The sequence below is a fragment of the Lissotriton vulgaris genome, chromosome 5 (genome assembly GCF_964263255.1).
Source record: "Lissotriton vulgaris chromosome 5, aLisVul1.2, whole genome shotgun sequence".
Classification (NCBI taxonomy): Eukaryota; Metazoa; Chordata; class Amphibia; order Caudata; family Salamandridae; genus Lissotriton; species Lissotriton vulgaris.
In genome coordinates this window covers 1,215,598,399-1,215,615,009 of record NC_141693.1, presented here as the reverse complement: position 1 = coordinate 1,215,615,009, position 16,611 = coordinate 1,215,598,399, and positions in this window count along the sequence as shown.

Here is a 16,611-nt window from a genome sequence, read left to right as displayed (position 1 = left end):
ATCTTTTTTATTGTGTTTTTTTTGCCCGCTGTCATATGATGAGTAGTATTGAACTTACTGTTTTTAGTGAAATTCAATATATTCTGAGAACAGCAAAATAAAACATATAACATATTGTACAAGTTATTTTGTATTTTGTATTGTGAAATATATTTTATAACTCAATTGTTTATTCTCTTCCACAGATATTACATTTATAATGTAGTTATGACAATCTAAAAATACTTTTTCATCATTTTCTTACTTTTCTTTCTGTCTATCCTTTCTTCAGTTACTCTCTTACTCCTTTACCTTTCCTCATCTTATCCTTCTTCCCTTATTGTACTTACTCCCCTTCATTCACCTTTACACTCCTTCTTTCACCATCAGTACTCTTCCTTCACCCTCATTCATTTTGTTCAACTCTCTCATTCTCCTGTCTGGCCCTGACTTTATTTTTTATCTTCCTCCATCACTACCTTTGCTTTGCTGTATCGATCAGTCTGTTTTCGCTGTCCCCTTACTCTATTTCTTTCACTTCATTCTTGACTGATCTTCACTCTCTTCACTTGTTTCACTTCATCACTCCCTTTCGTTCACTACCCTTTTTTCCATCCATCTGTAAGTCTTTTCCTCTGTGTCAGTCACTATAACTGATTTAGTTCCTCACAGTCCATCACTCTTCCTCTGTTTCTCTCTTTTACTGTCTCCTTCTCTCTCCACCAGTCTTCCTTTTCTTTTCTCTCTCTTTCTATAAATCCTTCTGTCTCTCACTTATTTCTTTTTCCTTTCTCAATATGCTTCTTTTTCCATCACTCCCCTTCCCTCAAATTTACATTTCTTCCGTCACTGTCACTCCCCTTCATTCAATCTGAGTCCTGTTCCTCCACTTACTATTCTCCTCCCTCTGCATCACTCTGATTCTATTTCTGCTGCTCCCATTCAGTCACTCTCTCTCATACTCTTTCGCTCACTCCATTCGTCGATCGTCTTCTCTTATTCCCTGTACCTCATTATTTTTTGATAACTCTCATTCCTTTATTCTCTTACTCCTTTCACTCCATTTTTCTCTTACTCTCTTCCTGTGCGGGAGCCCTGATGTAAATGTAAGTGCCTCCGGGCACACACAGATGGCAGCAAACTTTGGCACTCTCTCTCTCTTTCTCTTTCTTTCTCTCTCTCTCTCTCTCTCTGTTTATCCCTCATTCTTCTTCTCTTCCCCTTTCTGTTTCTTTCACTCCTACTATATCTCTTAGTTTTCTTTTCTGATTCTTAATATCGTTCCTTCTCTGTTGTATTGTGAAATATATATTGTATATATTATAATTCATTTTTATTCTCTTTACAGATATTATATTTATTAAAAATATTTAATTAAATTATTTTATTTCTTAGAAGGTAAGTATAATAAAAAAATACTTTCTCATCACTGTCTAACTTTTCATTATTTATAAGGTAAGTCTGAGAAACAAAAAATTGTTTCTTATCACTCTCTTATTGTGACAGAATAACTGCCTCACTCTTTGTCAGTCCCTTGCTCTCCCTCTCTCTCTCTCTCTCTCCCTTACACTTAATCTTCTTTCCTTTTTCTTTCTACCACCCCCCCTCTTTCCCTCATTCACTTTCCCTCTCTTTTAATTTTTTTGGTTCTCTCTCGCTCCCCTTCCCTCACCCTCCTATCCATTTCTTAACTGTCACTAACCCTTCACTCACCGTCACTCCCCTTTCCCCACTTTACTTCCTCCTGTCTGTTTCTCACACCCCTTCCCTTTTGCGCTCACTTCCGCTTACTCCCATTTGCTTTCTGTTGCAAACAGGTGCAGGATTTTTACGTAGTGTAAGTGCAAAAGTGACTTAATGAAATATTATAAATTTCACTTGTTCACTTTAAGGAGGTGTTCCTGTACGAGAACATTCCCCATGTATACAGAAAAGCATCCTTTTGGTGCATAATTTTACAATATGATGCACCTTGCAAGTACATTAGATTTTGAAAACCGTACTTTATGGCGCATCTTTTGTACCACTGCTGCATCACAAATGTGATGCAGCAGTTGTGTAAAAGACACACAAGGGGATTATAAAACTGTTGTTAACCCCTTGGCTGCTGGGGCTACTACCCAGCAGTGTGGGAGGGCGCACACAGCACCCCCATGCTCATAACAAGCTCAGTTCGTCATGAGCTACAGTGCTTCGGCGCTCATGATGAGCTGAGCTCATCATGGCCACGCCCGTTTCCATGGAACGCTCAGCACAGCAGGGGAATTATCCCAGCGTGTGAGCGTTCCACGGGCCGTGACAAGCTCATTTCGTCATGAGCATCGGAGCACTGTAGCTCATGACGAACTGAGCTTGTGATAAGCATGCCCATTCACACACTCTCACTAATAGTGCAAATTGAAGCATAGAGTTGTAACATATTTATATACATATGTTACATTTCAGTGCTTTGGAGGTAATACAGTATACTATAGGTAAACACCCTATAGATTTATGCTGTACCACATCCTTATAGTTCTGCACTAGACATTCACTATGACTAACTTTTACATACAAACATAGAAATATAGTTCTTTTTTTGACCAGTAGAGTTAGTTCAGAAAAGAACTGGGGTTTTTTTTCTGCAAAACCGGTAAAAAAGGAACTTTTTTAAACAAAACAATTGTACAACAGGAAGAAATAATTGAAAAAAAAGTAAAAATTAACGGCAGCAGTTGTGGTTGGTACATAGCAGATGGTAGTGCTGGTTGTGGTGGTGCCGATGATTTGCTGGGAGCAGAGCCCTTCGCACTACTGCTCTCGCCCAATTGGTGGGGTGCATGTTTTTAATATGGCGCTCCATACTAAAATTACCAAAGGAATATTTCCTATTGGTATTGCCCAGTGATAGAACTGTGTCACAGATTTTACAAATGCCCAGTGGGGCATTGACTTTTTTTAAACCTTCAGGGAAGGTAAAAAACTTCCAAACTATTGATTCCTTTTTTGGAAGGTCTTGGCTGTTCAGGCACAAATTCTTCCTCTGATGTTGTAGAATCATTTTCAGGTTGCTGTGGATGTCCAGCCATTTTCCATAAATTCCTCTAAAGCCCAGGAGCTGTAGAAAAAAGATGTTTCTTCTGTGAAAGTCAAAGAAGAATGATTAACATGGGAGGGGTCTTTCAATAATTGGAGTAGGAAGTATTATAAACCAATAGAATCTCTTTTTTAAGGTCACATGGTTGGACGTAAGCTTACGGAGCGCTTACGGAGCGTTTATGGAGTGCTTACGTAGCGCTTACGTGTGTTTACGGAGCGCTTACGTAATACACACCCTCGCGAGATTCGTAATTTTTGAAAAAGTAATATACTGTTCTTCAAGGGGTGAGCGCTCGTAGGTTTTACGGTGCGCGCACGCGGCACTCACGGTGTGACGTACCATCGCGAGATTCCTTATTGCTTTAAAAAGTAATATACTGTTCTTCAAAGTTTAAAAAACCCATTTTCTTCATCATAGCAGATATTGTCTACCTTTAAAATTAATATTAAATAGTAGATATTACGTTTTTGAACTTTAAAAAACTTTCGGTGGTGAGCGCTCGTAGGTTTTATGGTGCGCGCACGGGGCACTCACGGTGTGCTCATGGTGCGTGGACCTTGTGATCGTAACAAAAAAAAAGAAAAGCTTGCAAATAAAAAAATTTGAAAAAAATATTTTTATACTTAGTTTTATAATTATTTTACTATAAAATGTAAAATATAAATAAAAGAAAAATAATATGTAAATATTTATTATAAAAAAGAAAAAATTGTATAAAAATAAAGAAATGTAATAATTAGTACATTTAAAAATTATCTTTTACAAAACCTTTGAAATTCACAAAAAAAAGGTTTTAAATATGTTATAGTAAGGTATTAGCTTTTAAAAAACAGTACAAATTCACTGAAAAAAACCATAGGTTTCACACACGTTATAGTTAGGAATTAGCATTTGGGCCACCGCCCACCACACCACAACTAGTACACCTACTTCTGGTGCAGGGCTTCAGAACGTGGGACATCTCCCAGATGCATAAGCCTTGTCAATACCCAGCTCCATGGCGCAAATTTTGTGCGTCCGGTGTGTCACAAAGGTGAAGCTACGGCGTCGTGATATAAGCGAAAGGGAATCCGCACCGTGCATTTTTTGCTTGGATGCTTAATCAGATCAGTATTTTTTGTGTTACATGACGATTGTGACAGTGGGGCACCCCATTGCCTGTCACAGATGGTTATGTTTATGTAAGGGGTGTGTGTGACAGGCCATGCTGGTAGTATGAGTCTGATTTACAACTGGGTGTCCCTCGTGGTGTATCTGTCCCCCCATGGAGCATGCTGCCATGACAGTGGTTGTGAGTTCCAAAAAGATATCTGACCTTGTTGTCCTGGTGTTAGTGTTTGCACTGGTCACAGGAGGGCCTTGTGATGCATACACCAGGGTGTGTACCTGGGCCATATGGGATGACTGCAATTGAGCATGTGCGTACACAGAATTGTTGGGTGGCCACATTTTTAGCTTCTTCACCATCCCCCTTGCACCCTCCTACCCTCCCCTTGCACCCTTCCTACCCTACCACTTGCAGCCTTCTGGTCCTCCCCCTTGCACCCTTCTGGCCCTTCCCCTTGCACCCACCCCCATACTATTGTCCACTGCAAGGAGTCATATCCACCCACCCCCATTCTATTGGGCAGTTCTGGGAGTCCTCTGCACCCACCCCCATTCTGTTGGGCAGTGCTGGAAGTTCTCTGCAGCCTCCACTCATATGTCTGGACACTGCTGGGAATCCTCTGCACCCACCCCCATTCTGTTGGACAGTGCTGGGAGTCCTCTGCACCCACCCTTCATATGTCTGGCCACTGCTGGAAGTCCCCCCATGTTACATGAGTTGTTTGTATTCTCACCAGGATCCACGACTCCTTCAATTTGATGTACTCCCACTGGTGGTAGTAGGGCCATGACCTTTTCCTCCAAGGGCTGGTACTGTACTGGTCTGCGGGAACCACCACCTCCAGTGTACTGACTCTCGGTGTAGTCCTCATCCATCTTCTGCTTCACCATCCTCTGCAGATCGTACCACCTGTTCTGGCAATTCCTCTTGGTGCACCTGATGGGTGCAACAGTATTGACCATATTGACGATCATCTCCCACAGCCGTGTTTTGTCAGCTATGCTGGTCTGTCTGACCAATGCGCCAACGCGCCGTGGCTCAACTCTGATGACTTCATGTGCAAGGATCTCTATCTCCTGGTTTGTGAACTTTGGATTCTTCTGTGCAGACATGTTGTGGGGTGAATGTGATTGGGGGTGACGGTGTGTATGGATGGGGGGTGTGGATCTAAATGTGAAGGGGGTGTATGGGTCTGAATATGATTGGATGTATGTGTGAAGGTGGATGTGTGCAGTTGTTGGTGTGTTGTCAGTCTCTGTAGGTAAATGGGTATGTTGCAAAGGACTCTGGTATGTGTGTGTGAGCCCTTTTTATTGGTCCACTTGTGGGTGTGGCTTAGTTTGATTTTTTGATGGGTGTGTTATATGGGGTGGTCTGAGTTGGGCCCTCTGTTTGCCAGTTTACATCTGGCCAGGACATTGATTTGCAATGGTTTGTACACAGAAGATATGTTTTGTGGTGTTGTGCGACTCGTTTTCACCCTCCTTGTGCTGTTTTAGGGGTATGCGTGCGCTTCGTTGAGGGGGGTTCGTTTCGTAATTTATTGTGTAGCTCTCTCATACGTGACATTTTTACGGGGTACGCGTGCACTTCGTTGAGGGGCGGTTCGTTTCGTAATTTATTGTGTAGCTCTCTCAAATGTGATGTTTTTACGGGTTACACGTGCGCTTTGTTGAGGGGGATTCGTTTCGTAATTTTTTGTGTAGCTCTCTCATAGCTGACATTTTTACGGGGTACACGTGCGCTTCATTGAGGGAGGTTTTGTTTCGTAATTTATTGTGTAGCTCTCTCATATGCGATGCTTTTACAGGGTACTCGTGCGCTTCTTTGAGGGGGGTTTATTTTGTATTTGATTATGTGGCTCACTCGTACAGAATGTTTTCCGTGCAAATCACAGTTCATACGCGATGACGTTTTCTCGTACGAATCGCGTTCTCGGTCCCCGGTCTGGATCGTACTTGGCCGGTCATACAGCATGTTTACAAATTGTATGGTTCACTTCCTGAGTCCGTATCGTATGGATCTTCACTTGTTTTTCGTACGGTTCGAAAACATTCGGACGTATTTTTGGGAAACGGATCGTACTACGTGATTCGGACGGGTTTGTACGATTCATACGGAAACGGCTATGAATATGAATCATCAGACGGTTTCTTTCCCGAATTGGAATCAACCCTTCAGTGTCCATCCTTTATTACATTTTAAATATACAGTATAGTGTCCATCTATATACAGAATAGTGTCCAGATGTTGAGGTAGTTCCATCGTAGAAAACAATATCCATTTTTTTATAGTGCTTCCTGAAAATGAAACTTGACCTGCCACAAAATGTATAATTTTGGTTTCCAATTTTGTTCCATCGATTCTACAACATTGTAGCATTAAAATAATATATTGTCCACATTTTTTCATAAATATTGTTGACAACATTTCTGATTTGCACAGAGTACATTCAATATGTTGATTAGCTGATTTTACTAGATCGTTAAAAGACACTGTTTTCAAATCTGGCATTGTCAAATATATGAATCATTCAGCGTCTATATTAGTAGCAGATGAAAATGAACAGCTGTCACATGTACGAACCCATGTGTAACATACTCCAAACAGATTTTTAATTTGTATACCTTCATCTTCTAATACTTCAAGCATAAACATAAGAAAATCCTTAGCATCTTTCTGTACATTATGTGTAAATTGTGAAGATCCAGAACATATATCCAGAAGATTCCGCACATCAGAAGCAGTATAGATTTTCATTTTATCAGTTTTCAATTTCTCAAAAATATAATGTAAAAAAGTACAAAATCTTTTTTCTTGATTTTCCATAATTGCATGTTGTAAACTTTCTTTAAAAAAACACAACATTGACGATTACATTAGCATAGCAGTTGATACCTGAAGTATTTTCAAACTAGTATCCTACAATATTAGCAACAGCGTTCCCTTCTTTTTTCTTTTTCCGGACTGATCATTCTTTGCAATTATTTTGTTTCTTTTCAACCACAGTAAAGCTTTATCATATTTTCATTTTGGACATATTAAACGTTTTTCATAAATAGAATATTCACCTAAACTAGGAACAAGACTCTTCTTAAGCTATTGTACTCTTTTACAAAATTTACATCTGCACTAATCTTTTCTTCATCAAAATCAATCAAATACAATCTGGATAATGTTCTTACTTGAGATAATGCAACATATGCCAGACCGTCCCTAAACACAGAACTTCCAATATTTACCAAAGCACTGTCTACACTTAAACCTTGAGATTTATGAATAGTCACTGCATTTGCTAAACAAACAGGAAACTACTTTCTATGAACATACAAATCTTTTACAAGCAAGAAACAATTAGAACCGCATCCAATCTTTTTCACCTCTTCAATCTGATCAAATTTAATTTAAAAAAATGTAATTCCATCTCTATTTGCATAACTAACAAAGTCAACAATGTTCTCCATGGGGGGCGTGGCCAACACCATGGCATGCTAAGACGTGTGGCTCCGGAGCTCCCGGCGAGCTGCCTCAAAATCCGTCACTATTGTTAGCCAAATTCCACCAAAATAACGGGGAAGAAGCGGTTGCATAGCTGGACCCAGCGGAGGCGAGCAACAAGCGGTTTACCTGCCGGAAACGCCCAATACACTGACTTTCTGCTACCGCTCTGCACGCCCGGCCGGAGGCAAGATGGCGGCCGCGGCGCTCGAACATCGGCGGAGGTGCTGAACCCCGGCCCCCGGGTCCGGTGGCGGGCTCCTGCAGTGGGGTCGGAGTGCAGGAATCCTTGTGTGGAGACCCGCCAGGCCTGGGCACTCCCGATCCTCGGGGTTGGAAGCCCCAGAGACGCTCAGCCCTTTACCAAGATGGCGGCGGGAGCACCCGCAAAGAGATAGGGGGTGCCGAGGGATTGTCCCGCCATCGCTCTGGGGGCCTGTGAGGTGAGAGAAGGAGAGACAAGAGGCGACGGCCCTACCAGGGGTGAGGTCTGAGAGGGAGCCCCCGCGAAACCATTGAGGGCCTACCTCTGGCTTGGAGCTTTACCAAGATTGCGGCCGGAGCCGCGGACCGGAGCTAGGGAGGGCCCCGACCAGGCCCCGGACCCTACGGCGGCCCGACGCCCTGTTGCCAGATAAATACACACAGCCAACCACCCGCGGAGCGCTCGGACGGCTCGACCTCTTCACGACCGCAGAAATGGCAGGAGACATCTCGGGGATTGCGCCGCACACCTGCTACCTACTACTCAACCCCGACCCAGCTGAAGGGGGCCTCGGACAGTGTATGTACCCCGGACAGTGGAGGATTTTCACTCCTGCGCCCCCCCCGGCTTCCTACGAAAGAGGGTCAGTCCCAGGCGGTGAAAGGGGTTCTGGGCTTGGCGAGCAACCCTGGGAGGTAACCATCGGAGGGAGGTGGCCTGAAGGACCTACCTGGCACCACTCACACGTGACCCGAATATCGCGGAGTGCAGGAAGGAGACGACAGTCACCCACTAGGACTGCGATGTAGGACTATTGAAACCCCAGTGCCCCGGGAGAGGGACGGAAATGGCGTCCCATCCCCTCAGCCGTGACTAGTGCCCCGGAGACAAACCATGGGGAAGAAGGACCAACTACCCAAAGCGCCTAAACAAAGACCCATGGACAATTTTGCTGCGCCAAGACAGATGGGGGAGGCCCTCCCTGCCGCTTCATGTGTGCGCTATGACACCGAACTGCTGATGGGGGCCATCCAGGTTTCACAGGCCGATATCCAGGAGTCCCGAGCGGCCCTAGAAGTCAAGATCGGCGAGGTGGTCTCCGAAGTGACACTGCTGAGACAAGACTTCCGAAACTTATTGGACAGGGTGACTTCTGCTGAGACGGGGATAGGCGAAGACGAGGATTCGATCTCTACCCTGAGAAAAGATATGGCGGAGCTTAAGGCATCCCATCGCCAACTACTGTGGAAGGTTGATGATGCCGAAAACAGAGTGCGACGCAACAACCTGCGCTTTGTCGGATTTAGGGAGGGGATTGAGAAGGCGGATATGGTGTCCTTCCTCCACTCCTGGCTGATGGAAACCTTCCCAGCGGTACAATTTTAGTTGTGCTTCATTATTGAGAGAGCACACAGGGCCCTCCTGGCAAAGCCGCCAGAGGGAGCGAGACCGCGACCGGTCGTTGCACGTTTTCTCTACTTCGCTGATAGGGACCTGATCCTGCGCGAGGCGAGAAAACTGGGTGAGATCCGTCTAGAAAACGCGCACATCATGATCTTTCTGGACTAGAGTCAAGAGGTGAAGAAACAACAACTCTCCTTTGATGCAGTGAAGGTTAAACTTAGGGACTTAAAGATCTCCTACATGCTCCTCTTTCCGGAGAAACTCAAGGTGCTCTACAAGGAACAGTCAATCTTCTTTACCCATCTGGAGGATGCCTGGCAGTGGCTGGAGGAACGCCCAATTCTCAACAGCAGAGAGTCCGTCGGACGTGAAATATTGGACACGTCATTGCGGAATGGACCCCAGTGGGAACTACCGAAGGCACAGAGGATGAAGTCCAGGAGGTCAAAGAGACAAACCCTGGTGACACCCTGGGCCATATGTAGGTAAATTCCAAATACCGACTCAGTAATACCGAATCATACCGAATCGGTATTAAGAATGAGGTAAACGTGATGTAGGTAAATATTCGTTAAACATTACCGATTCGTTCCTAATCGGTATTAAATACCGATTGTGACCAGATCGGTAATAAAAATGCATACCGAAAGGCTAATACCGATTCGATGTTACCGAATCCACACCCAAAATCGGAAATACCGAATCGGTAATTCGAAAAACAGCGTTTTGGTGAATCAGCCAATCCTGATACACCCATTTACTTCCCAAACAGGAAGTTGCCACACCCAGCCAGGTGCACAGGGCCTGGAGCTCACTGTGAGGCAGACAGGCAGGCAGGAGAGCTGAGGAGGCAGCAGCAACATAGACCAGAAAAAGAATAGAGAAAAACAACAGAACAAGCATTGCAATGGCAAGCCAGGACAAGGAGAAGGAGGGAGGTGAAAGAAAAAGAAAACTCAAGTTCAGCGACAAGGAGCTTGAGATCCTGATTGAGGAAGTCACCCAAGAGTACCACAAGCTGTTTGGAGCCCAGTCCCACCAAGTGCCAGACGCACAGAAGAGGCAAATATGGAGTGGCATTCGGGACAAGATCAATGCCATAGGTGTGACCCTGCGCACCATAGAGGACATCAGAAAGAGGTGGTACAACCTCAGAAAAACTGCAAAACAGAGGATGGCAGAGAGACACAGGCTGGCAGGGAAAACTGGAGGAGGAAAAAATCGAGCCCCAGTACCAACACCACTGGAACAGATGGTGGAGTCCACCATCCAGCGGGAGAGTGTGAGTGGCATAGGAGATGCAGACAGCTCCGCCAGAGCAGCTAGAAAACAAGGTAAGAAGCATGCCCAGCATGCTGCCCTAACCCCCCCCAAACCCCAACCCCCATAGTGATAAAAGTGCTCCCACTCCTCACCATGTCTTACTGCTTACCTGCAATGCATACTGGGTGATGTAGTCAGTGTGAAATCATGATCAGGACTGTCAGGGCAGCTAACACAATAGCATGGTAACATAATTGGACAGGTCAGGATAACCACTGTGCACTGTTGGCATGTACTTTAATGCAATGGCATTGCAGACAGAGCATTGAGAAAATTTACATTTGTGTCATTTCAGGCGAGTCATCTCGCAGTGCAGCTGAGGGCAGCAGAGGCAGGTCAGCCAGGCCAGAGGGGAGTGAACACGATGAATACAGCATGGCTGCAGGGAACACCAGCTCTGCGCCATCGCAGCCAGCCAATCGTCCACCACAGACATCACCACAGTGCCAGGGAGGGCCGCAATCCCCTCTCACTCAGTCACCACTGCGACGTTCACCTACACCACCACCACCACCATCACCACCACCACCACAACCACAGTCAGGCAGGAGGCATGCCGTGATCACCCTCCAGCAGATGGAGGCGTCGGAGGAGGAGGGCAGCCAGCGCCAACAAAGTCCTAACGTAGAGAGATCCAACAGGGAGCGGGCTGGTTCAGCATCCGAGGGTGCGGACATCTCATCACGACGCCGCAGGGCAAGGCCGGTCAGTCCAGTGGAATTTGAGCAGGGTGGCAGTGTGTTTGCTGGACTGGAAGGCAACATGCTGAAGGTCCAGCGCCTGCAATGGAGGGAGATGAAGTCGTTACACAGGGAGGTGGCAAACATTACCAGACATATGCACAAGATGGAGAAGGGAATCAGTGCCATGGGGGAGAATATGTCTGCAGGGATGGAGAGGGTAGCAACCTCGGTGGACAACCTGTGCAGCCAGCTGGAGCAGGACCGTGTTGGCATGCGCCGACAGAGACTGAGACTCCAAGACTATACTACGTCGGTGAACCGGCTGGCCAGTACGACATCACTGATGTGTCGCCGGTCCATCGCCATGCAGGAGGAGATGGCGCATTGCAGCAGGGATGTGGCCAGGGGGATGGTGTCCATGACCTCCGTGCTAGAGCTCATGCAGAATGCTAAGGCCTCAAATATGGAAGGGGGGGGGCAGTGAGGAGGCTTCCAGCCGTGGTAGCGTCACACCCTCACCCACCGAGTGCAGGAGGCGTAGTGGACGTACTGTCCCAGCACAGGAATGGTCCAACTCACAAGTCAGTGTGGATGGGGAACATGCACGTGCAGCACGGGGACGCAAGAAGTGAAGGACTCTGGCTGTCCACATGCATGTGATGGGTGATGTAACCCATGTCCAATTGGACATTGCTCAGAATGCTGTAGGTGTGCCAAATAAACACCTGTACATGTAATTTGAAATGCCTCAGTGTCGTTACTCACTCAGAAATAGTGTGATGTTATCTCTGCCCGTCTATGTCTCCCATCATGTTCAATTGCAGCACCAGCCGCGCTGGGCTCAGGCTGAGGGTTGTCCTCGTCTTCGTCCTCTGACTCAGTTAGTTCCACTGCAGTTCCTTTTTTCGTGGCCAGATTGTGTAGCATTGCACACGTAGCAATAATCTTGCAACATTTGATGGGGCTGTACAGACGCGCACCTCCTGTTTTGTGGAGGCAACGGAATCTGCTTTAGAGCAAACCAAAAGTGCGCTCCACCACGTTGCGTGTGCTCCTATGTGCCACATTGTATCTCCTCTCCCTTCGGGTGGTTGGGTTCAGATATGGTGTGAGGAGATACGGCCGGAGGGCATATGCGCCTTCACCTATGAAGAGAAGTAAGTGGCATTGATTGGTGTGACCAACAGCTTGTGGCAGGGTGTACATCAGGGTGTGTGACAATTACTTACCTAGTATGTATCCGTTGGCAAATTCACCAGCAAGCAGATGTGTATGTATGCCACTGTTCCTGAAGATGTAAGCATCGTGGGTACTCCCGGGGTATTTGGCCAAAATGTCTGTGATAATGTGTTTGGCATTGCAGATCACCTGCACATTGATTGAGTGGGTGGATTTGCGGTTCCTGTAAATGTATTCACTTGCTGCAGGTGGGCAGATGGGAATGTGGGTCCCATCGATGCAGCCGATCACGTGGGGGAAGTGGGCAAGTTGATAGAACTCCAGCTTGGTTCTCTGCAGCTCCACCTGCGTACTGGGGAAGGATATGTAATGTTCCATTCTGTCCATCATGGCGTCTAGGAAGGTGTCGAAGATCCGGGAGAGGCAGCTCTGTGATACTCCACCCACTGCTGCTATCACACCCTGGAAACTTCCTGATGCTAGCAGGTGCAGGCAGCAGAGTACTTGGACATGGGGGGGGATTGCGTGGGCCCTTGGTGTCTGATGCTCCAGATAGGGTGTTAGGTCCCGTATTAGCTCCAGGATGGTGTCTGGGTGCAATCTGTATCTCTCGTGTATTTCAGCGTCTGTCAAGTGGAACAGAGTGATGCGTACTCTGTACACCTGCTCCTCACGTCTCCAGATCCTCATTCCTGCTGCTCTCAGGCGTAGGCGCCTTGCTATGAGATAGAGGCCTGCCATTGTGGTCATACAGATGCATTTTGGGTGTGTTTATATAGACTCCTCCTGATTACCACATGCTCCAGAAATGTGGTAATTAGCGAATCGTTATCACCGATTTTGGCCAAATTCTGTATTACCGGGGTTTGCTACATAGCATATTTGGGGGTTTTACCGATTTGTTTCTACCGATTCGGATCTCATTGTTTTGTTAATTCCGATTCGGTGACGTAAGGTTTTTACCGATTCGTTATTATCGATCCTATTCGGTATTACCTACATCTCACATGGCTACATATTTGTCGGTAACACCGAAAATGAGCCTTTTTCGGTGTTACCGATCGGTATTTGGCCACCTACATATGGCCCCCTATCGGGCCGTGGCTCGGGAAACACGCGGAAAGGACGATCGGCCTCCCCGAGAGGAGCTGCAGAGGCGGGCTCGAGATTTACCTGTCTACGAACCACTGCTCGCTCGGAGGGAGACGACGAGGATGAACTTGAAAGCCGCACTTCTGGAGTGGAGGAAGGGGAGGGGGAGGGACACTCTGTCCATCTGCTGGTTGATGCGATCCGAGTGCTGGACCAGGACATGTCTGGACAGCACAGAGCGTCCGAATCAGAGACTCAGGACTCCAGATCATGAACAATGGTCTATCGGGCTATTGAGTCTGCAGCTCGATGATGGAAAGCACGCAAGTTGACACGCCCTTTTTGTTACTTACATTCATTGTTTGTATAAGTTTTTGTTTCTGACCACTCTCTTTGCCCGGTTGTGGAGGGGGGAGCTAGGAGAGCTTAAAGGGAGGGATGTGTGGGAGGGCGACAGGCCTTCTCCTACGGACAGTTCTGTCTTGTGATGGGATGGGACTGGAAGCGGAGGGAGGTGGGGTGAGGGGAAAGGGGGTCTCACGTTCATTCGGGTGGGGGACGGGGAGAGGGGAGTTGGGGGGCGAGGGTAGCAGTCGGGAAGAAGCAGTTGTACACTTTGATGCTCTACACCACATTTCCACATCGTAGCTCAGTCTCGCTGACATATCCCATCCTCGAATGGCTAGTGCCCTAACGACACCACAAGTGGGTAACAGGGGAGTTAGTATCCTGACATGGAACGTGAATGGACTGGGCTCGAAAGTTAAAAGAGGGCTAGTGAACTCTTTCCTTAAAAGATTAGAACCAGACATTACCTTACTCCAGGAAACCCATCTTAAGGGTATGCACTGCGCCTTCATAGCCAGGGGTCGTTTCAGAGTACTGGCGCATGCGGGCTACACGTCTGATTCCAGAGGGGTAGCGGTCATTATCAAAAAAACGTCCCCATTTTCCATCACACGCACCTGGATAGACCCATTGGGGACGTACGCAGGAGTTCAAGGAACATGGAATAGACGTACATACACAATACTCTCGGTCTATGCACTGCCTAAGCTGCAGGCACTTACGCTCAAGGCTCTTGCTAGCATTCTCCTAGACACAGCTGACACTATTCAAGTCATGGGAGGTGATTTTAATGACGTGATGGATATAGGACTGGACCTTTCGGGGGAGTTAGGTAGAGGAGGGACCCGGACCGCCCTGGCCCGTCAGATAGCTGCTTTGGGTCTCACAGACATTTGGAAGGTGGCTACACCCTACTCAGTGTGCTTACTCCTACTACTCAGGGGCCCACAAGGTATTCTCGAGGTTAGACTACATATTCATGTCCAGACAGTTCTTGAAGGTGGACGATACTGTGGAATATAAGGCCAGAGGGATATCGGACCATTCGCCATTATGGGTACTGACGGGTCACGTCCGGGGCACTTCGGGACCCTCTTGGCGCCGTTGCGTCCTGGGACCTTCAAAACGCAGCTATTCTGCGCGGTCTAAGGGCGGACATCAAGGTCTATGTGGCAGAAAACGAGGGAACAGTGGAATCGAGGGTCACCTTCTGGGAAGCCATGAAACCTGTCCTGCGGGCCAACTACAGAGTAGACGGGGAGACGAACGCCGTAAGCTCCAAGCTGAGGTCCCAGCCTTGGAACAGACTATCCTAGCATTGGAAAGGGACTACCAGTGCCGGAAGGATACTGGGACCCTTAGGAGATTGCTAGATACCCAGAGACAATATAGAGAGCTGATCACTAATGAAACGAAGACCCAATCCCTTGCCACCCTTCACCGTCTCTACGATGTGGGGAATAAGTCAGGCAAACTCCTAGCGTGGCTCAGTCAAAAGGAGCAGGTGGCTAGATGGGTGGAGGGCAGAAGGAACACAGACGGGGTGCTCGTCACCTCTGATGCGGCAATTGCTGACACATTCGCCTCACGGTACAAACTTTTCTACGCAGCGAGGGATTTAGGAACATGCGAGGAGGCTGGCCATTACATGGCACGGACGCACCTGCCCACATTGACCTTCAAAACGCAGCTATTCTGCGCGGTCTAAGGGCGGACATCAAGGTCTATGTGGCAGAAAATGAGGGAAGTGTGGAATCGAGGGTCACCTTCTGGGAAGCCATGAAACCTGTCCTGCGGGCCAGACTACAGAGTAGACGGGGAGACGAACGCCGTAAGCTCCAAGCAGAGGTCCCAGCCTTGGAACAGACTATCCTAGCATTGGAAAGGGACTACCAGTGCCGGAAGGATACTGGGACCCTTAGGAGATTGCTAGATACCCAAAGACAATATAGAGAGCTGATCACTAATGAAACGAAGACCCAATCCCTTGCCACCCTTCACCGTCTCTACGATGTGGGGAATAAGTCAGGCAAACTCCTAGCATGGCTCAGTCAAAAGGAGCAGGCGGCTAGATGGGTGGAGGGCAGAAGGAACACAGACGGGGTGCTCGTCACCTCTGATGCGGCAATTGCTGACACATTCGCCTCACAGTACGAACTTTTCTACGCAGCGAGGGATTTAGGAACATGCGAGGAGGCTGGCCATTACATGGCACGGACGGACCTGCCCACATTGTCTCCTGAGGCACTCCGGGTCTTGGAGGCTGACATTACAGCTGACGACATATCAGAAGCTATAGCCAAACTGAGACCGGGGAAAACTCCGGGGCCGAACGGTTTCCCAGCCGTGTTTTTTTAACATGCAGCCGACCTTTTGGTACGACATCTTAAGAGGCTCTTCACCGGGGCTTACCAGGAAGGGAGGCTCCCCCCAGACCTCTCCGTGACCACGATTGTCCCGATACACAAAGAGGGTAAACCAAAGGAGGAATGTGCATCATATCGCCCCATCTCCCTCCTTAATATGGAGGTTAAACTTTTGGCGACCATCCTGGCGCTCCGCCTGAGATCAGTTATGCCGGACCTTATACACCTGGACCAATTAGGTTTTTTACCGGACAGGGCCCAACTGAATCTTCGGCGTACCCACAATTGGCTGCAGGAAGTGAAGGGATGGGGAGAGCCGGACTGGTTTCTCTCCCTTGACGCCAAAA